Below are 27,589 nucleotides of genomic sequence, written 5' to 3'. Positions count from 1 at the left end.
CTCATTTCTCTTGGGTCTATACCTAAGAGTGGAATTACTAGATCATATGCTAACTCATGTTTAATCATTTGACGAGCTGCCGAACTATGTCCAAAATAGCTGGGCCATTTTATATTCTCACCGGCAATGCATAAGACTTCCAATTTCTCCATATTCTCATCACTTGTTGGCTATCTGTCTTTTTGATTCTAGCCATCTTAGTAGGTGTGAAGTGGTATCTCATTGTGGTTTTAACTTAGTAATTATGTTGAGCATTCTTTTGCATGCTTATTGGCTACTATATATCTTCTTTGGAGAGATGATTATTTGGATACTTTGCCCATTTTTTATTGGGTTCTCTTATTAGTGAGTTGTAAGCGTCCTTTATATAGCATATAAAGTATCTTATTAAATATACAACTTGCAAATATTTTCTCCCATTATGTGGGTTGTCTTTTCACTTTCTTGATGGTGTTCCTTGAATCACTAAAGTTTTAAATTTTGATTAAGTCTAATTTCTTTTTCTTCTGTTGCCTGTGTTTTTGTTGTCTTACCTAAGAATCCTTTGATAAACACAAGGTCATGAAGATTTTTCCCCTACATTTTCTTCTGAGTTATAGTTTTTGCCCTTATATTTAGGTTTTTGGTTCATTTTGAGTAAAATTTTGTATATTGTATAAGATGAAGTTCCAACTTCATTGTTTGCACAAGACTATCCAGTTGTCCCAGCACCATTTATTGACAAAACTGTTGTTTCCCATTGAATGGTCTTGGCACCCTTGTCAAAAATCAGTTTACTATAGATAGATGAGTTTATTTCTGGGCTCACATTTCTATTTTGTTGGTCTATATGTTTATCTTTGTCGACACTGTCTTGTATACCATTGCTTTGTAAATACATTTTGAAGTTGGCAGGTGTGAGTTCTTCTTTTTCAAGATTACTTTTTTGCTGAGGCCTTTGCAATTGCGTATCAATTTTAGAATCAGCTTGTCAATCTGTACCAAGTCAGCTGGTATTTTGACAGAGATTGTATTGAATCTGTAGTTCAGTTTGGAGAGTATTTCCATTTAACAATCTTAAATCTTCCAATCCATAAACATGGTGTTATTCCATTTATTTAGATCTTTAGGTACTCTCCACAATCTTTTGTAGATTTCAGAATATGTTTTACACTACTTTTGTCAAATTTATTCCTAAGGAATTTATTTTATTTTTTGATGGTATTGTGAATGGAATTTTTTTCTTAATTTCATTTTCAGATTGATCATAGCAGCTGCATAGCACAGGGAGATCAGCTCGGTGCTAGAGGGGCAGGATAGGGAGGGTGGGAGGAAGACGCTAGAGGGAGGAGATATGGGGATATATGTATATGTGTAGCTGATTCACTTTTTTATAAAGCAGAAAGTAACACACCACTGTAAAGCAATTATACTCCAATAAAGATGTTAAAAAAAAAAGAGGGACTTCCCTTGTGGTCCAGTGGTAAAGAGTCCGCCTTCCAATGCAGGGGATGTGGGTTCGATCCCTGGTTGGGGAGCTGGGATCCCACATGCTACAGGGCAACTGGGCCTGTGTGCCACAGCTACAGAGCCCTTGCGCCACAGCTAGAGAGAGAAAACCCACACACCACAACTAGAGAGAGGACCGTGCCGCAGTGAAGGATCCTGCATGCTGCAACTAAGACCCGACGCAGCCAAAAAAAAAAAAAAAAAAAAATTAAAAAAAAGTGTATAGAACTACAATTCATTTTTGTATATTGATCTTGTATCTTATAATCTTGCTGAACTCATTTATTAGTTCTAACTTTTTTTAAAGTGGACTCCTTAGTATTTTTCTAGATATAGAAATATAGAAAAGATAACAAGTTATGATAGATCATATCTTTTTTTAATAAAAATGTTCTGTATCTTTTTAAAAAAATATTTATTTATTTTTTTAATATTTATTTGGTTGGGCTGGGTCTTAGTTGCAGCAGGTGGGCTCCTTAGTTGCGGCTCCTGGGCTCCTTAGTTGTGGCATGCGGACTCTTAGTTGTGGCATGTATGTGGGATCTAGTTCCCTGACCTGGGATCAAACCTGGGGCCCCTGCATTGGGAAGGCAGAGTCTTAACCACTGCGCCACCAGGGAAGTCGCGATAGATCGTATCTTAACACAACATTGTAAATCAACTATACGTCAATAAAAAAATATATTGAAAAAAAGATCATGTCATTTGTGAATAGAGATAGTTTTGTTTCTTCCTTTCCAATTTGGATACTATTTATTTCCTTTTCTTGCCAAATTGCCGTAGCTAGAAGATCAAGTAATACGTTGAATAGAAGCGGTGACAGCAGACATCCTATCTTGTTCCTGACCTGAAGCATCTTACCTTTCACCTTTAAGTATGATGTTGCTGTGGGTTTAGTTTTGTTCTTAAGGCCTTTTAATTGATTGGATGACCTGTCACCCAGATTACTGAGGATATCTCCTTTACTTAAAGTCAACTGATAATAGATGTTAACTACATCTACAAAATACCTTCACAGCAATGCCTAGATTAGTATTTAACTGAACAACTGGGTAACTATAGCCTAGACAAATTGACAGATTTACTATCACATGCAGGTTCTTTGAAAGGTGGGTGTACTCTGAGAGCAAGTGGCTATGTGTACGAAATGAGACATAATAGTAAAATCCACAATGTTTTGGAACTCCTTGGTGTTGAACTCTAAGAGGATTTAAAAAGGGGAAGCTCTCCATTTCTCATTTTACAAGAGTGTCGTCAAGGGCCTCAGCTCTGAGGTGCAGCATCAGGGTTCTGGTTTCACTAACATCAGATTTTTTAGGTGGTATCCTAAAATTCATCTTTTCCCTGAACTCCAGCTTGATGGGTATCCTACAACCAACTCAAATATAAAATATAAAAACAGAATTCATTCTCCCTTCTACCGTCTGCCTCCTCTTTTTCTCTACTTTTTGCTTCTGTTCTAGTCTCTGCCTCAATGCATGGTACCATCGAATACCTAATTTCTTAATTCAGAATCCTCAGAATCATCCTACATTCCACTGTCTTGCTTAATTTCTCATTTAATTACTATTAAGTTTTATAAATTCTTTCCTCTCAATTCTTCTTCTTTTTTTTTTTTTTTAAATAGATTTATTTATTTATTTTTGGCTGTGTTGGGTCTTCGTTTCTGTGCGAGGGCTTTCTCTAGTTGTGGCAAGTGGGGGCCACTCTTCATTGCGGTGCGCGGGCCTTTCACTGTCGTGGCCTCTCTTGTTGCGGGGCACAGGCTCCAGACGCGCAGGCTCAGTAGTTGTGGCTCACGGGCCTAGTTGCTCCGCGGCATGTGGGATCTTCCCAGACCAGGGCTCGAACCCGTGTCCCCTGCATTGGCAGGCAGATTCTCAACCACTGCGCCACCAGGGAAGCCCCTCTCAATTCTTTTTCAGACTAACTACCTCCATTTCATTCCCTCCACTGCTGTTTTAGGTCAGTGTCCACAGTCTTTTCTGGACCCTCCAGTGAATCCTCCACACCACTGCAAGAATGATTTTTCTGAAGTCCTAATCTAACGACCCAAATGTTCTGCTTAAAACCCATCACTAGTTACCCATTGCAGAAACTCCAAACCTCAGGGTGTGGTAAACAGGGTCTCAAAGCCTGTATACCTGCGTCGCACCCAAAGCCCTATCTGTCATTCAGCATCACTGTTGTACCCAGTTGTTCAGGTCCCCATCTTCACCAACTCCCCCCACCAAACAAGCATCGGTGCTCCAGCCACATCCAAGTACTTGCATTTCTCTAAACATGTTACATTGTTCCATATCCCTGTATTTTTGCTCTGGCTCATACATCTGTGTTTTTTGGTTTTTTGTTTTTTTAAAATTTTTATGGAGTATGGTTGCTTTACACTGTTGTGCTAGCCTCCACTGCACAACAAAATGAATCAGCCATACACGTACAGATATCCCCTCCCTTTTGGACTTCCCTCCCATTTAGGTTACCACAGTGCATTAGGGTTCCATCTGTTTTGAATGCTCTCTTCTTCCTACTGCGCTTCTCCGCCTTCATACGTATAGGAGGGCACATAGTTATCTTCTAAGACTCAATACCTACAGGATGTGGAGGAAAAGAAGTGTCTTCAAAGAAGGCTGAGGAAGAATTACGCATGAGAATATATGTGAAAAAAGTCCCGTGTCCTGAATAGGTTTAGGAAATGACACTGTTACTCAAAAGAGACTGAGATTACAAAACATCCAAACAAAATATTTCCTTGGGATTCTAAGAAGTTGGCAAACTTTTATTTACTTTTAGATTCGACCTTTATATTAGAATGTATCATACATATATACAGGTGCTTCGTAAAGTCCTGATATAGCTTTTTAAAGGTTAATAACTTGGGTTGTAGGTATGACAGAAACACTGTATGTATATTAAAGTCAAAAAATTTTTTCTTTTAAAAAGTGATACCGACTTTAATTCCATAGCCAAAATTTTCCATCATCTTCTTGTGTATGACCACCATTTGGGTTATTTGTCACGGGACCTGCAATTAGTATATATTGTTATAACTGCATAATATGGTTGTCCTAGAGTTTGATAAATTCACTTCTGGACTTCTGCGTAGGTTATTTCTATCATAAATCCCAACTAAGTTATTAAACTTCAAGATGCACAGAGGAAAAAAATAGAATACACAAGGGCTTTAGGAAGGCTCCGAATGTATTTATGTGTATATATGTGCATGTCCAGTATGCGTATGTGCATGTAAATATTTATGCATGTACAACACATTTTTCTAGTGTGATTTTAAGTTCTTTTTTTCCCCTACTCTGTCCTGAGTGGAATGAGGTTAAGCTTGTCCTCATCTTTCTTAGACTAAACATTTATACCCTTGAATACTGTTACTAAGCCATCTCTTGGCCTATTCACTGTGCAAAAATTATCTAGTTCTTTCATTTGCCTTCATCCTATTTCCCAAATGTGAAATAATTCCATTCTAGAGGATACTGTCAAATACATGGCAGGCTTCAGGGGTACAAAAATGGGATTCTCTGTTTCAGGAAATAGCACTGGAAGGTAGAATAGAGAAGGATTATTCTTCCCCGGCGTCTTCTAGAAGATGCTTGTATTTATTCAAATATTAGAACGATTGCAGCAATAATGATACCATTTTGCATGTTAGGTGTCATTTGAGAAATTTAAAAACGCTTAAAATTTTTGAACAGAACAATGGAATCTGGTTGCTGTGCACTTCAGAAAACTGAAAACTAAAGATTCTTAAAATCCTGGCATTTTTTCTAAAGCGAAAAGTGGTCCCTGGCTTCAACAGTGTACGGGATGTGGCATTTACTGATAAGCGAACCAGAGTGAAGGGCCTATTTTCCTGTAAGATTACATTCCAGTTACTGCTCAAGCACATTTTTCGTTATACAAATTGTACTTGTGTGATTTTATATCTTTGACTAGTTTTAATATCAGGAATACTTTACTCTCCAGAAAGATTTTAGTAGTACTTTCTCAAAAAAGGGAGACTGTTCCAAACAATAAGGTCCCCTTAAGTCTGTGTGGAAATGAACAGACTGAAACTTCAGTTCTACAAGATTACTGCATAGTAAAAAGTGGAAAGAAGGATCAGCTATACTGATGGGAACTGTCAAGAATTAGTCTGTGGTTTATACATTTGAGTGCTTCTCTGTGTGTATATAACAAGGGCAAAGTGGCCTGAAAGAGGAATATGTTAATTTTTACGTTGGCCATATATCCTGGATCCCAGGTCCCACTTGGGAAGGAGGAGAAGGTATTATCCTTCCCTACTCATGCCCACCGGAAGGCTGAGATGCCTCTGGGCAGGACTATGGAGAGAGCAGGAATGAGAGAGGGAGGAACAATTGTGTGTTTTCCCACTTCTGGATGAGCCCCGCTTCTGTGAACTTGGTGTAGGGGTCCACAATAAGTTGCACGGAGACTTTGCTGAAAAGAAAGGATGTATATGGAAGAAGTGATGTAAGGACTCATGTTTAATAAACAGCTGTAAGAACATCGATGCATTCACTTTCCTCCCTAAAAAGATGAGAGGAAGTTGAAATAAACATTAAGCAAGGGGAACTCCGTGTCAAAATCTACGTCCCAGGATGACTAAATACCTTATTCTCAACTGCCTTATGATTAGTCTTAACCTTCCCATCCCATTTGAATATTCTGCAAGCTTTTTCTTGGTTCAAAAAGATGGTTAGAACATATTTGGTACCATAAAGCTATTGAAGCTTTCCTTTTGCTCTTGTAAAATGATATTAAAATGAAAATGCCCTCTCTCCTGCTTCCATTCGTGTACTGCCCACTCTTAACCAGCAGCTTGCGGCTAGTGCTGGTGAGTTTCCTCTCAGTGAGCATTTATTTAATGGCTGAGGAGTAACTTACACGCATTGGAGCCTGGTAACAACCCATCAAATCCCCTAATTTTCTTAACTCATAATTTTTAATCCATGCTCCTGAGCAAGAGTGGTGCTTCTTCAGTTAAAAGAAAAAGAAAAAAATCCAATGAGTATATTTGTGAAGTGTTTATTTGTAGATCAGAATTTTATTTATATTCCATCATAATGAATAGGGTGTTTTGGGTAAACATAATATTTAAAACAATCAATTATTTCAAGGAACTTGCCCGACTTACCCTATCCTATGTCTCCTTTGTCTTCCCCAAACCTAATGTGACCTGACTGATATAAGCAAGATGTGGACAAATAAATCAGAGAGAAAAAAAAATCTAGCCTGCCTTACAGCTTTCTGGATTAAATATAACGAAAACCTTTATTTCTTCTGCTAAAGGGAGATATAAGATATTAGGCAAGACTATTTTAGGAAAGATAATATTGTGTTTTATGTGTTTTTAACCTGAGAGTTCTTTTTAAAATTGTTGTTAATTCCACTTCTCTAAGGAATAGGGAGGAAGCAATCCGTAGACATGTTTTCTAGGTGGGGTGAATGCCTCAGAGGCTTAGGCTGAAGGACTAGAGACTAGAGAACCATTCATTTGGCTGAAAGTAGTTCGTTTCTTCTTCTGGATCTGACAGACTCTGAACACAGCTGGTCCAGTCTTCTCAGGTCTTCAGTTAGGAATGCTGAGAGATTTCATGGGCTAGCAAGGCATGTCCAGCATTGGGCAGGAATTTGAAGCTCCCAGTTCAAAGCTGGAACTGATAACCTGGCAGCTGTTTTCCTGCTTTTCTCAAAGAGCAAGAAGCACAGAGAGAACCTATTGTTTCTAGAGGGCTAGGTAAGACAACATGGGCTGTTGCCTCTTTTCTTTCTGGTGTTTCTCTTGGTCACTGTATGCTTACATCCAGGACTTTTTTTGAAGGTGGAAGGATAAAAGAGAAGTGAATGAGAGGATTTATTAGACTGAATGGAAGTGAGGTTAGTTCACAAAGGGAGGAATACCTTTAAGCTGACGTGAAAAAGTCTTTCTTCTTTGTCTTCTTTTCCTTGAGTCTGAATAACTTTGGGGCTCAAGAGAAAGCACAAGAGAGTGGAAGAAAGAATTCTGCCAGTGCCCCACTTTCCTAGGAGGAAAGAGACTGGGGTGGTTCTGTCCAATTCTTCATTTGAAAACATCCTAAAAGTAAAAGTAGGCAAAACAGTTTTCCTCGATCCATTAACTAAAACAGTGCCAGAACCAGATTTTCTATCGACCCTTTTGGAAAAATTGCATACACTGTTCTATTGTTAAAAATGATTTTTTGTTTGTTTCTCAAGCATGACTTTAATAGTTGATCATGACTAACAATCCTAAATTTGTGGCCTTTTTGACACCCTGTTGAAACCTTGTAATTTAGTTTACAAGCCCAGAGCTGTCCTTTTGGCCAACTGTTTTATTTTTGTCACTTGGGTGTTTTCTCATTCTTTTTTAAAATATCAAATCAATATTTACTCTCAAATGTAGAAATGAAAAAAGAGACATGTTATAATGAGTAGATCTGTAACTTTATTGTGTGAATTAATATTTCTGTTGGGCTTGGTTGTAATTAAGTTACAGTTGGCTTTTGAACTTTGGGATGGCATTAAAGCATGTGGGTTTCACTTCTTTCATTCGGGAGTTATGCTAAAATTAGTAAGCATACGTAGAGTATGCGAAGCTTGTAGGAGACTTTATAACATTCTTTATTAGTTATTCTTCACATCACATCTGTGTGGTGAGTATAAATTACCAGGAAGATAATATCCTCAGACCTGAGATAATAATTTTTAAGTGACAGAGAGTGATGTTCAGAACCAAAGGATAGTCCCAACACTCTATGTGCACATTTACACCCTTTTTAATGAATATATGACCTTGGGCCTCAAAGATATCTCCAGCTTTGGATACAATTTTATATTATATCTTTATAAAAAATTGAGCCTGAAGTCACCATATAGAGATTAACAAAAGAGTTGAAGAAAATATTGCAGAAAGTTTTTGCTGCAAATTTTTACAATTCTCATGAAACAGGATTCCATCAAGTGGGAGGGAAGAAGTGTGGGCTCTCAGTGGTGGAATGAAGAGAGTTCCTTCTTCAACATAAATGAGGAAACAGTCCTTAAACAGAGTAGGGACAGGAGAACACAGAGTGGGAGTGAGCTGGGAGAACATCACTCTCAGTGTCAACCATCTCTTCCTGAATTTTCACCTCTTTCAGATTCTCTTAAAATGAGCACAAGGAAAGAAAGGTCAAGTGGCGAGAATAAATAAAGCCCTAGAAAATATAGAACAAGCTTCCATACATGTCTTTCTGTGCCACATGCATAGGGACAAGTCTTCTGAAAGATGCTCTGAATACCCAACATCTGAATTTTTATTTTAAGCACAAGAAGAACTTTACCATACTCTGGTCCTTGAATGGGGTGGTTCTTTGCATATGTTTAATTTAAGAAAAGAAATACTAAAATGGAAAATTTTCCAAGTAGGGGAGGAAGAGATTAAGTGTTGGAAGTGATCTTGGAATAAAATTTCATGAGAATGGAGGGAGTTTTGCTGTTCAGAAATTAACAATATTTTTAAAGAAAAATTTTACATGTGTAACTAGCAATACATTTTGAAGGACTGATTATTCAAGTACAAAGAAGTTGACAAAACAATCAATTTTTTAAAGATTTTTTTTTCTTTTTTCTTCTGAGCTTAAACTAAATTCAGTGATCTAAAGTGATCTAAAGACCCACTGATTTAGCTGTGTCATTGCAGTTAGTGGAATTTTTGTGTTGTGTGATTCCATTATAATCCATATGTCACCATGAGATAGAGTAAATGCAATTATTAGCATCTATAACATATTAAATGACCACAGAATTAAAGCCCAATGTTGATAAATATTGATCCACTATTGAGTTAATATAAACCATTATGATTTATATAACATAAGCTTTGCCTCCAAAAACTATAGAAATTGGATTAAATAATATAGCTATCTTTTTCTAAGGTGAAAGTATGAAAAACTTGGGATGCAGTCATTAACTGCATTTCTATTTCCACTTAGGCATATAAGATCTGTGTTATTAACTATAGGGCAGCCCATATGAGAATATGAGTGAATTAGTATAATTTATCACTGAGTAGAGTCAACAATTCAAGTCTTTATCTGCCCTTTGGTGGGATTTTGCAAATAACAAACATCCTACGTAACTTGGTTCCATGATAAGCAGTTTAAACTTTATCCTGTAAGTGATGAGAGACAGTTAAAGAATTTTAAAGCGGGAGGTGTCTTGATCAATGTATATTCCTAAGAGATCCCTCTAATGTAGTGTGCTGGGTGCATGGGAGGGAGTCGAGTCTGGAAGTTGGAAGAACAATTACTAGCCTATTGCAACAGTTCAGGGCTAAGCTATGGAGAGCTTGGAATGAAATCGTGAGGGTAGAGAACCAAAGGATGAGATAGATTCAAGAGATATTTATGAGGGATGAATTAGAGTGAGAGGTGTGAGAGAGGGACAAGTCAGATTCATCTTCAGAATTTTGGCTTGGACAATTGGGTAAATGTTGATATTATCCACAGTAGGGAATATAGTAGTGGAAGCAGATTTGGCAAGAGAAGAAAGAATATGGATAAGTGTAGAAATGTTGAGTGTGCAATGTCTGAAAGACAGCGGTCTCCTAGGCAGCGATCTCCAGTGCATTTGAAAATGTGGCTCTCAAGTCCAGAAGAAAGGTTTGGCCTAGGATACCGATTCAGAAATCGTTGTACAGTTAGTGCTGGAAACCATGGAAGTAGATGAGATCAACAGGAAGTGATTCTGCAAAGGTCATAGTGTTGCTTCAGTGAATTTCCTAATGCAGTATTTTTTCCATAATAAGAATGAAGCTTCAGAAAGCACAGGGAATTTCTCAAGATGAGGCTATTTTTTCTTAACTTTGAAGCGGTGGATGACTATTGCATCAGGCAAAAGAGATAGTTAACATTGTGGCAAGAAGGAACATGGCCCTTTCCTCAACAGTGCTCAATCACTGTGAATTTTTTATTTATTTCTCTTTCTAGTGAAATCTTTGCCAGGATGTTTCTAGCGTGCCTGGTGAAAGTATTGTCCAGTAATGTATTCCTGGAATGACAGTGTGGATTTAGGCTGTTAGGTGGTACTATAAAGCATATGATCTCTGCTCCGTGGAAAGCTGCCACAGATAAGGCTTTTCTGCACTATATTTGCTAACTTTACAAAAGCATAAACCCAGCTCCAACCTAACTCAACTTCTGTAACAGTGGTCAGCCTGGGTAATTCAAAGTCAAAATACTAAGGTCACATTGCAAGGAAAGTTGGACTTGATCAAAATTTCACCGAATTGCGAATAACTTAGGGCAATGTGAATTTTCTGGGAGTTTATGGTAGTTAGAAATTTCTGTAAGTGCTTCTGTGATAAATATTTTAAAATAGTTTAATAGGAAAATCTTCAAATTTAAGATTTTATACTAGGGTAAATGTGCTAAATAAATGTGATGGCTATAATTTGAATATACAAATGTAAGGAGAATAATTATGGATAAAGTTAATATTTCTTCTCCATAGAATGATTGGCCAAAAAAAGAGGAGCAAACTGTTTGCACACAGGATGAATATTAAATCAATAAGCTTGATGAGAGCTACAGAAAAATACATTAAAGGAGATGCTCATAGGAGATGCTCCTTCTTATATGTTATATAAACAAATATAAATAAAATAATAAAGACCAAGTTTGCAGGGCAGTCGAGAAAGAGGTGCAAGTAAGATTTTGCAAACTCCTAAAACCTTCCTGAGAAAATTGGAAATGAAAGCAGTAAATGTGATAGTGCTCAATGATCAGTAATCCCACTTTTGGGAATACATCCCAAGTAAATATTTCTAAGAGAAAAAAATGTATTTTTTATATCTAGCTGTATCAGTAGCAAATTATTCATCCTATTGAAAAACTGGAAACAAAATTTAAGGAATGGATTAGCAACTTATGACCTTTATCTTGATAAATGTATGATTTCTGTAGATACCTAGAAAATGATATAAAAAGTAGATTTAAATGAAAAACGAATAGAGGTTACATAATCACATATATTACAACTACATAAAAATGAAATATATACATAAATATCTATAAAAATCCAAACAAGTGACATAAACAGCTAGTGTTTTAAAATTAAGGTATAAGCTAAAGAGTTATTTTAATGTAAAAGTAATTAAAAATACTAATACAAAAGAAAAGATTTTTGAATCTTTATTAATAATTTAAAATTTAAGTTCCTTTCAAATTAAATGGGATGGTCCATCATTTTTAAGGGTCAAGATAAGACATACAATTGGATGTCCTGCTTAACCAAATTCTAAGAATCTTGGCGTCAAGGGTAAATGTACTCTCTTTTAAAAACTCACAAAGTCTATCGCTCCTCTTGTTTTCCCTTTAGATGTTGACATTATTAGATAGTTAAGTTTTTAGCTCTAACATTTATCATGCCATCAAATACGATTTCAAAGTACAGGAAAACCTCATTAATTTTGACCTTACTAAGTTGAAATTTGTGCTAATTTAGGCAAGATGTGCTTCAGTTCTCTATGTATTAGCATCTAGTTTTATTAGATCTGGCAAACTTTCCTGTGGCCAGATTCTCTGGGAGAGCAGATATTCTGAAGACCACCCCCTTCAGTCTGCCTTACATCTTGTCTGTCTGAAATTACCCTTATAATGTAAGGCTTTGTTATCAAGTAGCACGAAGATATCCCTGGGGGCAGTCCTCTGAACCCCAGAGGTTACACTCCAGATACTTCCAAGAAGCTGTGTTTCGTTTCATCTATATGGTGTGTGTGTGCTCCTCCCAGAATTTGAAAGCCTTCAGATAGAGCACCGTAGCCCCCACCATCCTTACATCTGGCTACTTCATACATTTGAGTTCTCACTTCTTTAACTGTTAAGATTCTTCCATAAAACCATTTTGAAAAATTCCACGTTTTTTTCTTCCGTGATCTCTGGAATAGTATTTCCTATCAGAGGTGCTCATTGTCACATGCATTCTGCTGCTTGGCTTATGTTTATTAACACTCCATGGACACAACCTGGTTTCTTAATGAAACTGTAACTCCTTGAGGGCAGGGACAGGTATTAAAATTGTTTGTGTCTTCTGCAGTGCCTAGTCTAGGTGTTCCATGACTGTTGAATGACTGGCTAGTAGATAACTGAGGGTAAATAAAGATCCTAATATCAGATAGAATGATACTACTCATGTGCTTCAAAGTTTGCAAAGCATATGGATTAGGTCTTGGATCTTTTCAGTCTTCCTGGGCAGGAATAAGAGTGGTGCCAGGAAACAGCATGAACACTCTGGATTCTGAGACAGGAGATAGAAATTAAGATATATAAGTATACCTGCTTATCCAAAGACATTTTAAATTAGTGCTTTCACCTTGACTTTGAGTTTTAAGACTCAAATGTCTAATTACTGGTTGTTAGGAGAGGAAATAGTTGAGGAAGTAGATATCACTGCTGCTCACAATATTTATGGCTCCACTCCTTCTAGATAAGATTATACTTCCTTGCCCCCGAAAAGCTGGGCTTGGCCACAGGCTAGTTCTGACTGATGGGCTGTGAACAGAAATGAGATGCAGCTCTTTTAGGACAAAACATTTAACAGCCAGCTCAAGAAATGCCATCCCTCTCCTTCCTTATGGCTGCTATCTTGGTGGCACACGTTGCACTGGAAGTGACTTAAGATTGAGGCAAGAGGGAATGTTTTGTCAACACATGGAGAACTATGTCATGAAGGGTTGCTTGAATCTGCAGTGGATTTTGAGCGTGCAGCAAGTGATCTTTGGTTGTGTTAAGTCTCTGTGGTTTGGGGGCTCTTCACTGCAGCATAACCTTGACTACCTCGACGAACATAGTTGGGACTAGGGCCTAACACGTTGAAGAGCCTTTAATGACTGATTCAGAAGTGTAGTCCTAAGAGCCAGATTGCCTGTGTTCATATCCAAGCATCACTGCCACTTGTGCAAGTTCCTTGACTTCTTAGTTCCTTGGTTTTCTTATCAGTAATATGGGATAATAATAGCACCAACCTACAGGGTTGTTGTGTGGATGAGCAAGTTAATTAATTAATACAAACACTTAGAACAGTGCCTTAGAACAGTGCTCAGCACGGGTTATTATTAACATTATTACTAGTCAGAAAGTTCCCCAAGATGATGACTAAATTTGGTGTCTTTGGTTTCTTACCACCAAATCTGCTTTTCCTGTATCCTCTATCTTAGTGGCATTGCGACACTTCAGTTAGTCATGCTCAAAAACGTGGAATATTCTTATGCTCTGTCTGCCAGTTGCTATATTCTGGCAATTTAATTTTGGCAACGTAAATAAATAAACACAGTTGTATAATCTCTCAAAAATATATTCCCTCTTCTCTCATTGCCACTGTCGTAATTCATTACCACTGCCTACAGTATAACAATGGCCTCCTAATTTGCCTGCATCCAATATTTGGGAAGCAAAATTATCACAGTAGAAGGAGCATGCAACCTGACCTTTTTGCCACATGACCTGACCTTGAACCCCAGCTCTACCTCTTGCTAGCTGTGAGATTTGGGGAAAGTTACTTAATCTCAATATGTTTTTTTCTTCATCTATATAAGGGTTTACCAATATTTACTTCATAGGATTATTGAGAGATTATATGAGATTGTTAAGGTAGAGCACTCAGTACGTAGTTGGGAATCAATCATTCTTAACTTGATATTTTTCTCCTCCATTGCACCTGGCCCAGATTATTGCCAACATTATTTCCCAAAAGTCTAGGCCAGATCAAATTCCTCTCATAGAGTGTAAAATAAGATGAAGATTCCTTAGTATGGAATTCAATAGGCTCCAGAACCTACCTCGATACTTTTACTATATTCCTCCTTGGACTTTGTGTTACATTGCTTGCTATTACTTGAATGTGTCTCTGAGATTCTGCCTGTGCTTTTCCTTCAGCTCAGAAGGAAATGGTTAGAATGGTCTAACCCCATGGTGACTACAGTTAATGATACTGTATTGTGGATATGAAAGTTGCTAAGAGAATAGATTTTAAAAGTTCTTATCACAAGAAAAAAAATAACTATATATGGTGATAGATATTAACTAGACAATGTGGTGAGCCTTTTGTTGCAATATATGCAAATATCAGATCATTATGTTATACACCTGAAGCTAGTATAATGTTATATATCAATTATATCTCCATAAAAAAAAGTCTACTCCTTCTAAGTTCAGAACTAGTACCGCATCCTCTGAGGTGTAAGATTTCCTTTATCCCTCTGTATATCAGTTAACTATTGCCATAAAATTGCTGTACCCTAAGCCGCCCCAAAACTCAGTGGCTTAAACCACCAAGCATTGATTGTCACAGATCTGTGGGTTGGCTGAAGATTGTCTGAAGTAGGCTGGGCTCAGTTGTGGTGTCTCAATTTACTCGGCATGTGTCTTCTTCCCTCCCAGTACAAGCACGTTAGCCTAGATATGCTCTTCTTGTGGCAGTGGCAGAGGTTTGAGAGCTCAAGCAGGAATGTGTAGACTCCCTGAGACCTACATCTGGAACTGACACTCCATCAATTTTGCCCCTTTCTACTGGTTAGAGCAAGTCACATTGCCAAGGTGTAAGCAAGGATGTCCCTGCCATAACGGAAGGGGCACTGCAGAGTTACATGGCGGAGGGTGTGCTTATATGAAGAGATGAAGAATTGGGGCTGCTAAAGCAATCTTCCACATTCTGTTGGAATGAATAGGTCTTACTTCTGAGGTCTTAGCATCTTACTTTTATCTCTATCATAGGGGTCAAATAGATCTGCATTTTATTGTTTCTTTGCTTACATACTGTTCTCCTTTATTTAGACTATTAACTTCTGGAAGGCAGGGATGTGTTTTACTTATTCTAGTTTTTCCAACAATACTTAGCACTCTTCTTCACACATGGTCAGTGTTTGGTTAATGTTTTTTGAATTGGCATTTTAAAATTTGGAGTAAAGTAGCTAACTTAGACAGGTATGTTATCATTTTGTAAAAAGAAACTTGTGAAATGTTTTTGTTCAAAGAAGAATTTCAGAAATGGCTCCTAAATAGAGGCTAAAGCATTTTTCTCTACAGAGTCATTAAATTATACATGAATCAGTGCTCACAGATATCTACCAATGGATAAAAGAAAAAATTTGCAAAGAAGGAAATTTGGAAGGGTTTATGAATGTATTGGGTTGGCCAAAAAGTTTGTTTGGATTTTTCCGTAAGCTGTTATGGAGAAACCTGAATGAACTTTTTGGCCAACCCAATATTAGTAAACATGGATGAAGGGGAAGAGATATTTGTAAGATGTGGGAGAATATACATTATAAAGTTTTAAAAAAGGACTTTATTTTTACAGGTTAAGAGTAATAAGTACACCATATAGTTGTGGCTTGCTAAATATCGTCATCAAAAAAGCATTTATTAGTATTCACTGATGATCAGCTGTTACACTGGAAACTGTAAAAATGATGATTCTCTAACTCTATCATTCCTTCAGCATTTATTAGCTAGAATATTTGTGAAGAAGAACTTTTCTTCCCTCCACCCACCACCATTCTCTTTGGAGTCTTTTTTTATTCAATGTGTCATAATCAATATGGACTAATGGAGTCTTTTTTTATTCAATGTGTCATAATCAATAATGATCATTTTCTTTTTTTATGCTAAAATAGTCCCAAATTTGGTCAATTGGAGACCCTTTAAGCTGTATTCTATGTCCTTTGGACATGTCCTCTTTAGTTTTAGAGCATATCCTGCTTTCAAACCAAACAAGATTCTCTGGGCTCACCTTTCATTTTCCCTGACTCAGCCTGAAATCAGCCATTTTGCCAAGGATCCCTGGTTACTTTGAGTGGAGAATGGTATTTAGAAGCCAGGATCTGGGTGCTAGGTGTACTTATTGTTACTGGAGTGTCACTGCTTGCTTTTAGTCCTTTTTAGTGGACAGAGCCTATATACATATATATAATTTTTTATTTCTGTTCATAATTACTGCACTAATACCACTACCAACAATAAACACTAGATGTGAAGTTTAAGATTTCTTTTTAATACTCTTTGTCCTTAAGTTATTAGGAAACAGGAACATGGGATCATAGTCTCAAATTATCACCCAACATATTACTTAGTAATTACAAAGAGGAAAATATACCTTTATAATTGAGAGATCTGTTAGATACCCCCTAAATCAATGATTAAATTTGGCATCATCAACAATGGGACACACTGGCATCATGTATCTCCTAATACATGCATTGGAGAAGTTCACAATATCACCTTGCCAAAAATGTTTATCCTTAATCTATTCGTGGGCACAAAGGTCAGACAATTCCAGATTGTGAAATATTTTGCAAGATAACTGGCCCAGATTCTTCAAAAATGTCAATGTCATGAAAGACAAAATAAGGTGGAGGGACTATTCTGAATTAAGGGAGACTAAAGAGATAAGATAACCAAACCTGATAAAGGACATTTACAGGACAACTGCAAATGAATATTGATTTAAGTATAATTATGATATGCATATATTGGAGAATATGAGGGTAGATAGGAAGTGTGCGTATATGTGGTACATTAGTTTTTGTTTTTGAAAAAGAGGCAAACCCTTATCTTCCATAGTAGGATGTCAATAGATAATGAATAAATTTAAAAAATTAAGAAGTAGCAGTGTTAAGTGTGTCATTTTGAGCTGGGAGGGCTAGTGCCAACAGCTTCAATTAAATGAGCTAAAAGTGGTGGCCTTTAGTGAGTGGGAAATGGTGGTGGGAGGTCAGGGGACTGCTGTTGAGCTATTTTGAGTATCTTAAACTCTTTGCTTATATAACTTTGAGAAAACTAAAATCTGAATTTAAAAAGAAAATAAACCTCAATTTTAAAACAAAATGAAGAAAATGAGTGGATGTTATGAAGAAATACAGAGGAGAGAGAAGTTGGAGCCAGGCTGTGAAGGAGCCCACCTGTCAGGGGAGAGTTTGAACTAAATCCCATTAGTGGGAGCCTGTTGAGAAGTGCAAGCAGGGTCATCCTAACGCAGCTCTTACAGCGGCAGAGAAAATCCTTCTTTAAATACTTACTCATCTTTTAGGTCCTCTTAGAAGTCATTCATTTATTTACTCATTCAGGCACTGCCCTGGGTGTTGGGAATGTGGCCGTGAACAAAATGGACCGGGCCCTGCCCTCGTGGAGCGTATGCTCCATCCCTCTCAGGCTAATTATGCGGATTTGGGACATGTGAGGAATAACCACCCTTTGCCTCAGGTTGGCGCCTCAGAATTCTCTCAAAGCGCTGGGGGGTGTGTGTGTGTGTGTGTGTGTGCACACACAACCCCTAATGAAATCATCTTAATTCACACGATTTCACATTAATTTCACATTTATTTTGTGGGACCATTGACTCCACACATGATCATCTCACACCCCTGTGACTCCGTGTTCTCTCAACAGCCTGCCCAGGTCTCCCTGTGGCCTCTCCCTTCCCTCAACTCCGGCAGGAGATCCCTAAGCTGCTTTGTCATTATTTCCTTTAACTGGGCTCCACATAAGGTTTCTTGGTGGCGAATGGGAAGGGTGCAGGGCGTTGGGAGCAGAGGGGCCAGAAGAAGTGGGCAGAAGTCACTCTCAGTGAAAGCTCCTCTGCGTGATAAAAGGACTCTCTGAAGGGGCATGAAGAAGAGGTGGTATCTGCCTGGAGGCTGAGGACAGCGCCGGTTCCAGGAGTAAAGATCCACGTGGAAGGAGGCAGATGCTAAAGTGGAAAAAGAGTATTGGGGGCACTGGCACATGGCTCACAAAGAAAAACGTTAAAAAGTTTCAGAGAAGAGCGTGAAGTGACAAGAGAGAAGGGAACTAGTGAGAGGAGAATTACAGAATTTATCTCCATTTTGTTTTATCATTCGCATCATTATCTGACTGCCTCTGGTAATAAGATGTTTCAAAATGCCTTCAGATAGAGACAGTCTCTCATCCACATTGTAGTAAAAGAAATTGGGGCACATTTCTCAAGAAGCTTGAACAATCTGGTACTGAAACATCAGAAGAGTGCATCTTCTTTTCACCATAATGGTGAGACTAGAGATGGGTTTTTTCCCCCCAGTGCTTAGATGGAAAAAAGAAAAGAAAAAGAAAAAGAAGACCTTTCCAGGTGGAAAAAAAGCAAGATTCTAAAGGATTTGTTAAAAAAAAAAAAAACCAAAACAGCTGGGTCAGATACAGTGTTGTCATATCTTCGCTATGTTGGAGGAGGGGAAAAAACAATTAATAAGGCAGTGCCAACTCTAACTGTGCTTAATAGGGGGTTATTTCCACTCGGGGTGTGTTCTCGCAGGAGCTGAGTGCTGCTAGAAATAACACCATGTGGATTCTTCCCTTTCTCTGTTACAGAGAACTCTTACTATCTCATCACATCTCCTGCTTTCTAGATTCAATCTTCTTTCTGAAAGTCTTATTTATTCCTCCCTTTTTTCTCTCCTCCTTTCTGCCCCCATTGTATAATTTGGAAAAGAAAAGGGCCCATTTGGGGAAGTATTAAAGAAATGTTCCCTTGAGTACACAGTGCAAATGTCTAGAAGTGTATTGTTCACAATGTACACAACAGGCGCAAAAAACTGCAGTGGATAATGAAGACTTTTTTTCATTGTTGGAGGACTTCACACAAGGGGATGAAGGTTGTTTATCCCTTTGAAAAAAGACTGTTCGAGTTGAATAATTAATATCATTATGATAAGAACAAAATAGAGATTCTTTTAAAAGAGTAATGATGGTAGGATCTTAGTATGCTTGTGAGAGTGATTAAAATTGAATGCTCTGCCCGTGTTTCCTGTACACTCCAGGAATAGTAAGCAAAAGAAAGATGGATTGGATTCAGCAGAAGGCATTAACATGCATGTTGTCAACTAAGCCTTTACGAATTATTTTTTCAGAGATGATAAACATTCGAATATTTTCTCTGGAAACCAGGAAGCCTGTTTTACTTGAGGTAACGGGCGGGGACAGACCCACTTTGAAGCTAATGCAGCTTCAGACTCCCAGCCACTCACCTGGGGCCCTTTCTAAGACTGTGGGAGAGGCCCTAATAATGTGTCCAAATGTTTTAGTAGAATTTGCAAAAGTAGCATATTTTAATTGCAAATCACTTAAGATTGCCGTCTCTTTCCACTCCAACTTTCTCTGATTTTCCTTCACGCTGGGTGTCCTTGGACTGGCGGTGAGCATCTTTGAGATGAAGCTAAGAGGAGGTTGAGTAGGGAAGAATTTAATTCGGGTTTAGTGAGATGTATTTGTGCAGCTTGCCGTCGGTTTCCTGTGAAGTTATTGCCAGCTGTCCCAAGGAAAACTTCCAGGAAAACTCCACCTGCGCCTTGCACCTACTCACCCAGTCTCCTGACATAAAAGTGTCACAGAACATGTGCTCCATGGGTCATCCCCTTGTGCTAGTTGGAAAAAAAAGCCGCCCCCCACCTCACCTGAAGTCGTTGACCACTTTTGCATTTTGTCGCAGCTTTTTTTCCTTTTAGATTTTCTCCCCAATAGATTATGTGACAGCTTAGAATTTTCTTTAAAGAATCAAAGTGCAATGTTTCCCATTAGAAAGCTGCTCAAGCTTTGTAACATGTGTACATCAATATTAAGGCTCTAAAATTTTTCACAGGCTGGGAAGGGAAACCCGAACATAGAGATGTAGAAAAGTTTATTCAAAAGAGTTGATAAAGCTTGATTGTGCCACTTAACCTGCACTTTGGAAAGACATTTTGGGACATTTTAACAAAACAAATGAGAAATTACAGACTGCTGTTTGGGACATATTTGAAGAGTTCCTTCTTTTATTATCTATATTTCTTTATTAAAGAACCAAGAGAAAACTTAGATAATAATTAATGTAATATGAAACAAAAAAGATAAAGATTAGCCCTGACATCAATAGAAATCAGTCTGACGTTGGGAAGCAAATTGCAACATTTTTTTTTTCAAATTATACCAGAACTATAATTCTCTAAGAAGAAAAGAGAAATTTTGAATAGAAGTAATGAATAGGCTCCTGGATTGTTTGATAATCCAGTTAATGAAGAGGAGTGAGTCATATGTACACATTGGGAAATGATTTAAATTTTTGGTAAGTTTGAGACAAAATACTGACATTGATGAAGATAATGTAAAACTTTATAATACATTGCAAACTGGTTAGTGAGTGTCATCAATTCAAGGGATATTTAAAATTAGTCACTGTACAAGAAAACTTGAAACCCTTGAAGCCTTACAATTTATATATAAAAAAAATTTGATAAAAGTTTTCCCTAATTCAACAATTCTGAAAAATGTACTACTACCAATAAGTAAGAAATTTTCCCAAATGATCAACAATAAAAAACAATTTTTGAACAACCATGGTAAAGGTCAGACTGGATTCTTTCTATTATTTCTATAGAAAATGATATAATAATCATAATGTGAAGAGGTACTCAAAGAGTATGAAGTAAAAAAATGTAGAAAAGCAAGTATTACAGAAGAGTCAAGCAGTAACTAATAAAAAATGTTATTTAATTTAAAGAAGTGTTGCATTTATAAGTATCAGAATTCTTCAGTTGTTGTGATGTATTTTCTCATTTTATGTAAGTATTTACTTTTGCATCCAATTTTCTACACTTTTCCTTAAAGAAGGACTCCAAATTGTAAGCTTCGGGCCCTACCCTTTGGTTTCCATGTTTGATCTGAAAGATGCTGTGAGATGAATATACTTCTATCCTTTTTCTCCAGACGAGGCATGGGCTTTGCATTTGCTGATGGGGCCATGGGCTGTTTGCATCTCCTGGGATCCTTTGGGTCAAGTGAGCTGGCAGAATACCTCCAACAGTGTCATTAGCAGCCTCAGGTGAGAGCTTTTACCTCAATAAATAATGCTGTGAAATATAACCCAACATCTTGTGTTAGAATATTTCTTTCTTTGCTGTCTGACTAGGAGTTAGGAAGTGCATATTTGCAACATTGAGAAATGGTGTTCCAAATTTCATGAATCTGGGTGATCTCTGAAAACAGTTTTGTTGAAAGGTTTGTGGTCCTTGGAGGCAAAGGTTGTTCATTAGTAGTGCAAGTGAGTGACAGGAAGTCTGAGAAATAAGGAGAGAGGTCTCCCTCATTAAGTGGGCACTGGACACCATGGAGAAGAGATACCGCCTTCTGCTCACAGGCTGCATGGTCCCTAGAATTAGCTCTTCCAGAGCTGGCAAGACTGCTTGGGAAGGTGGTTTCTAACAGTCATAAAAAATCCTTAATATTTACTGAGACCCCACATGTGTGAAATTGCACCAGTATTGGAGGAGATCATTAAGAGGATGTGACCAGCAGTTGACCCACAAGTCGGACCCAGGCAATATGAAGACTCCTTACACCCTCCCCTTGTCCTTGGAATGTCCATTTCGCCCACTGTTCCTGCCCTAGGAGCCGCTTCAAGGATGCAACCCTGAGAGGATGTATTATTGACACCATCTGGAATGAATATGTGACTGAACCCTGTTAGGGCTGCTATCTAGGTCCAGCAGGTGTAGAGATCTACTCATCTTGCAGCCGCCCAAGACAGCAAGCCTGGTATGTAAGTTCCTTTGCTTATTACAACTGCCACCTACCAATCTGGAGTGGTCTGCCACTTTCTTTGGTCTCTCCTTGCCCTCTCTGTACCGGGGCCATTTTGAACTGCCCCAGGGGAACTTCTGAGGTTGCCAACCAACAGCCTAGTGCTGGGAATATATGGATACCTAGATGCTGGTCTGTCTCCCTAAGTAGTTAAACAACTAACTGGGAAGATAAGAGATATATTGTACATAAGGATACACCTTTAAGTTTAACCTTATGAAATTGCCTTTTTATTATAAGTCAGTAATTAATGGTTATTTCATATGATTAAATACCAGTAGCTTCATACGGTTCAAGATAAATAGCTTATGGAAGTATTGTTCTCCTTTTGGGCCAGTTCTTCATAATGCAGGACCAAATGTTCAATTTGGTGTGTGTAGTATCTCGTGCCTGGGTCATACATGCCAGTGGCATCACCCAGTCATTTCGTGCAAATTCCTCTACACATTTCCAAATGCAGAGGGCGGAGTTGGGGGATGGTGGTGGGATGCCAGACCTCATTTAAAAATCCTTGAAATTGTTACAGAAATCAATTCAGGCTTGGTTGACAGAAAAATATCCTCTGTGGACTTGGAACTTGAGCTAGAAACTGAAAGAGAGGGTGGACTTAATTACGGAGAGGGGATCTGAGAGCTCATCCTTCTCTCTATACTTATAAAAATGAACAGGCAGGAACGGAATTGCTGGGTCCAGGAAAGGAATAAAATAAGAGAATTGGTCCAATTTTGGTGAAGGGGATCAGGGATAGGAAGGGGAGGGTGGGCTCTGAGGTTTAAAAAAAAAAAAAAGTAGATTAAAGGTCAGCCTTGAGTGAGATTGGATACTATTGTGAAGTTGATGGGCATTCCTGGAAAACTCCAGGAGGAGTGTTTCAGGAAAGCCCCACAGGGCCCTTGCTCTCCTCATCCTACACCCCTCCTCGAATCCACAGGCTAACGATTGGAAATCTACACGTGGAGTGCCTGGGTTGGCCATTGTGTGTCAAGGGGCACAGCAATTCAGGGCGCCTCTGCAGTTCTCCAAAGAGGTGGAAGATCAGCCTTACCCTGACTTAGAAAAATAGCTCTACCATTACTGAGAAAGAATAATTCACATGTGAACACACTGTGTTTGTGTTTTCTTGTAATGCTTATGTGTTTGTGTGTGTGTTAAAAATCTTACATTCAAAGATTCGGCCTATCAAAATCAGGAAACATGAAAGAATTAGTTCAGATGTATTATGGGTGCTGTCTGGTCTATAGGACCCCATTCTATATAGATCAAAGCACCCAGCTACTAGGTGTGAACACTTCACACAGGATTGTTACCCGTGTGTTTATATGGCTGCTTCTCAGGAATGTGGGTAAGAAGCTCATGATATAACCAGAATGAAAATGCTCCACCACTGTAATATTCTGTATCTCTGAAGAGACAATGGATCTGAATAAAAATGCCTACACAATGATATTAATATTAAAATTAAACAATACTACAGGTGGTGATAAAATAGAAAGCAGCTTAAGAGGGAGAGAAATGAATAGATGTTTGCTTTTTACAAGAGGGTGGGTTTGTAAATGCCCTGAAATCTAGTTTTATTTAGGGATTATTCACCTGTCTCATCATCTTCTTCTCAAGGTCTTTAAATAACAGGATGTACTTTAATAAAAAATTCCAAATTCTTCAAACCTTCACTAGCAGTCAGCAAAGCGCACACGTAATCTGTACTACACAATTTAGCCCCTAACTACGTTTACCTTGCTTTGTTTCCCACGGTTTTACGCGTCAGCCTCATGTGCTCAAAATAGATCTTAAGCCCCTTGAAGGCAAGAACCCGGCTTTAAACTGCGTCCAGCACACGCCACGTACTTACGAAGCAAAGGCTGATTTATGGAAAATCAAGCAAGGATCTTAAATCTCAAACCGCAGCTCCGCCCTGGAGACGCTTTCCGCAGCGGAACGGGGCCGCCCGCCGCGGGCACTGTCTCGCTCCCCGCACCCCTTGGCCGCCCTTCCTCGCTGCCGTTCCCCACTGCGGCCAGCAGGAGGCGCCACGGACTCGGGTTAAGCATTCTCCCCCTTCCTACCCCACTTCCCCCAGCACGTGACGTGGGAAGCTGCCTCCGCCGGAGACTTAGCATTAGGAGTGAGGGGGTGAAGGGGTCTGGGGGTGGGGTGGGAGATGTGGAGAAAGAGAACACGCGCGCACACACACCCTGGGAGCAGGAACATCTTTCCTAGCTTCGCGGGTTTCTCCTCCCACCAGAGCAGTGTGTGAGAGGTAGGGGTGTGTGTGTGTGTGGGGCACGTTTTTGAGTGTGAGACCCAAATCCAGACCAGGCAGCCTGTGATCTCCCGCCCTGCCCCCGTACCCGGTGATTAATCCCCCGGTTTCTTACTTTCCCCTCCTCCTCCTCCTCCTCTTCCTCTCCCGCCGCGGCGCGGTTGACTTGCCCCCGCCCGCTTCCCCTCCCCCGGCTCCCATCATCACCAGCTGGAATCTGGGCGCCTGCCTCTCCACCCCCCACCTTTTTGGAGAAAGGCAGGTCCCCCACCCCCTTTGAAAAACCACTTCCTTCGGCTTCCTCACCTCTAGGAAATCTCGGGGCTTTGCTCTATCGAAAGTGCTCGGCTGGGTGATTTTTGAGCACCACCCTCCAGAAGTGCTGGCGTCCGGATGCATTTTCCTTTGCTTTGCAAAGAAGAGTCGTGAACTTCAAAACCCTCCGAGACGGATTATTAATCCTGCTTTGCAGGAAAGGAAAACCCTCCATCCTCGGCCACCGGGCACCCCTCTCCGGAGACCCTGCTATCGCCCAGGCGCTCCGAGCCGGTACGTAAATATTCGCCTTGGAGTCTCTTGTCTCAGTTTTGGGGGGGGGGAATGGGGGTGTCAGGAAGATAAAGGGTCGAAGCAGTGGAGCCGTTAACCAACCTGGCATTAAGTAAAGCTCTTAAAGCCTGCAGAGCCCGGCACTTGCTCATTTGGACGTGGCTTTTTAAAAAAGGTTTTTCAGGGTGAAGGGATAGGGCACTCTCTGGTCTTTTTTGGGGGGGGGGTTAGTCCCCTTACCGAGCAGAGAGGCTGGGCATCGGTGCCCCGGGCTGGAGCCACGCGCCGCGACCATCCGTCCAATCGACACGTTTCAGGTGAAGCCCCGTGAGCTGCACAGCAGCGCGGCGGCGGCGGCGTGAGTGTGCGCGGGGGTGAGTGTGAGTGCGCGCGCGGGGGCGCGTGCGTGTGTGCGCGCGTGTCAGTGTGCCCCTTCCAGGGAATGCCCAGTGTGCACTCGGTGCACAATCAGAACCCATTCAGCGCGAGCCCGGGGTGGGAGGAGGCGCTGCTGTTGGAGACGATGGGGAGAGCGAGACAGACATGTCAGCAGCACTGCAGATGGGGCTGGGGGCCGCACTTGCTGGCGAGTTAAGTCGGGGTTGTGTTTCTGCGTGTGTGTGAGTGTGTGTTGCTACGTGGAGCCGCTTCTCCCTCCCTTCCTCCCTGCTTCCCACTTCCCTCCTTCGCTCCCTTCCTCCCTCCCTCCCTCTCTCCCTCCCTCTCTCCCTCCCTCTCTCCCTCCCTCCCTTTCTCCTCCTCCATTCAGGTTGGCTTTCCACCTCGCATCCATGCCTGTCCCAGGAATGGTATAGCCAGACCTTTTCTGAATTATTTATAGACCGGTGCCAGCTGTTTGCAATTCCTCTCGTGTGCACTCTGTGGGAAATGCAGGGTTTCCTCCCCCTTTTCCTTAAAACGAATTGATCTCTTTTTCGGAATGCATTTTTCTCACCCTCTGGGGGACACTCGAATCAAACCTTGACCGCCTCTTTTTCCCCCTTAGGAAGGGGACGCTTTGGGAATGACCATGCTCCACGGAGGGACAGAGCCGGCCCCCAGCTTCTCTACACAGAGCCTCCTCCACTAAAGCTCCAAAAATCAAAAACCGTAATTGCCAGAAGAATCATTAAAAAAAAAAAAAAAGTCCAGCCACTAACCTCACATGCAAACGGAATAATCACTCTGGATTCTGCATTGTGAGCTGCTCTCCATACCCTGAATTACCTTTGAAGTCCATCTTTTTTTTTTTTTTCCGTTGAATTTGCATCTCTTCAAGACACAAGATTAAAACAAAATTCACGCTAAATTGGATTTTAAATGATCTTCCTTTTATTTATCGTCTGTCTTTCTTATGTGGATATGCAAGCGAGAAGACACGACTGGATATTCCCAACATGCTCACTCCCTTAATCTGTCCGTCTAGAGGTTTGGCTTCTACAAACCAAGGTAGGGCAAATTCTATTTCATTTTCTTCTCACCTGGGGCAGGGATTCCGTGTTTATCTCTCTTCAAGTCCCTCATGTGGATTTTTTGGGGGGAAGAAAAGGTAACAAGATATTCAAATAATGCTGTTTGGGGAAAAAGGCTTGTTACAAAGGGGGAAATCTCCCATGTTATTTCTTTTCCTTCCTCATCTAACAGGTTTTGGGTTTTTTGGAGGCAGTGGGGGTGGATGTATGTAGGGACAGATGTTGGATGGCATAAGGGTTGGGAGACCTGTGTGATTTTCGAGTTAAATAGCCATTTATTCACCCCAAGCTAAAGCTCTGATTTTTTTTATGGGAATCGAGAAAGCTTTTTCTTTTTCTCAGGCTGGTTTTTCCCCTTTGCCACTTCCATGTCTCTTTAGCTCCTGTCTCTACCTTCCTAGGTATCCTTCTCATGCCTTTTAAAAAACGAAATAATGAATGAGATTACTGTGGCTATTGCCCCGAAGTCCACTTGCTGTCTAAATGCTGACCCTGGGCCCAGAGATCCCGGGAGGCCTACTGCAGAGGGACAGGTCTAGGTGGGGAATCAGGCTGGCCTCAGAACACCTGGAATTGGAGGATGCTGCAGGTTAAGAGGACTTAAATCTTAAGCTTGGAAAGAAGGAATTCTGTCAGTATTCTGCTTTTTAATTTGTATTTTTTTGTGTGCTATTGTATTTGAGCTATAAATTTCTCCTTCTGTCTGCACATCTATTTATACCCACACATCCTCCGAGCAAACTGTTACTTCCACACTCTTGCAAAATGGCTATCTTGCAGAGTTCTAAAATGCTGTGTGTGTGGCAGGGGTGCAGAATTCGACACGTGAGTCTTTGTGTTAAACAAAGAGATGTGCCGTTTGCATGTGTTAGCCTTGGACCCTCCAAAGAGAATTAATACTTACATTTTTCTCCCTCTCAGCAAATTCTACAGCATGTGCAATGTGGCTAGGTGGTATATTCATGCACTTGAAAAGAGAAATAGCAGGAGAAATGGAAAAGACTTAGCTAATGGCTCTTCAGCTAGTCGCTCATGCAATCCAAGACAACTCCTAGGAAATCAGATCGCCCACGGGCTGCAGGGCCAAGGTGGTAAGCTGGTTACTCCTCACCTTGGTCCACTGACCATATATCCCCAAACTCCGAAGGCACCCAAGGGCAGGAATCAGGTTGAGATCAAGATCTTCAAAATAACGTAGCAGAATCACTAGC

At 39.9% G+C, this 27,589-nt stretch overlaps 1 protein-coding gene across 1 annotated transcript in view; it reads left to right on the top strand.

Annotated features, from left to right (window-relative positions):
* GRIN2B (glutamate ionotropic receptor NMDA type subunit 2B) overlaps positions 1–27,589 on the top strand; it is a 697,821-nt gene that overhangs the window by 245,220 nt on the left and 425,012 nt on the right. Inside the window, exons 5-8 of the mRNA XM_082352572.1 lie at positions 21,225–21,339; positions 21,906–22,052; positions 24,670–24,906; positions 25,913–26,355. The gene's annotated coding sequence lies outside the window, so the exon portion shown is untranslated. The remainder of the gene's footprint in view (positions 1–21,224; positions 21,340–21,905; positions 22,053–24,669; positions 24,907–25,912; positions 26,356–27,589) is intronic.

The sequence above is a fragment of the Balaenoptera borealis genome (assembly GCF_965194805.1).
Source record: "Balaenoptera borealis genome assembly, chromosome: 13".
NCBI classification, from domain to species: domain Eukaryota; kingdom Metazoa; phylum Chordata; class Mammalia; order Artiodactyla; family Balaenopteridae; genus Balaenoptera; species Balaenoptera borealis.
This window is presented reverse-complemented; position numbering and strand designations above follow the sequence as displayed.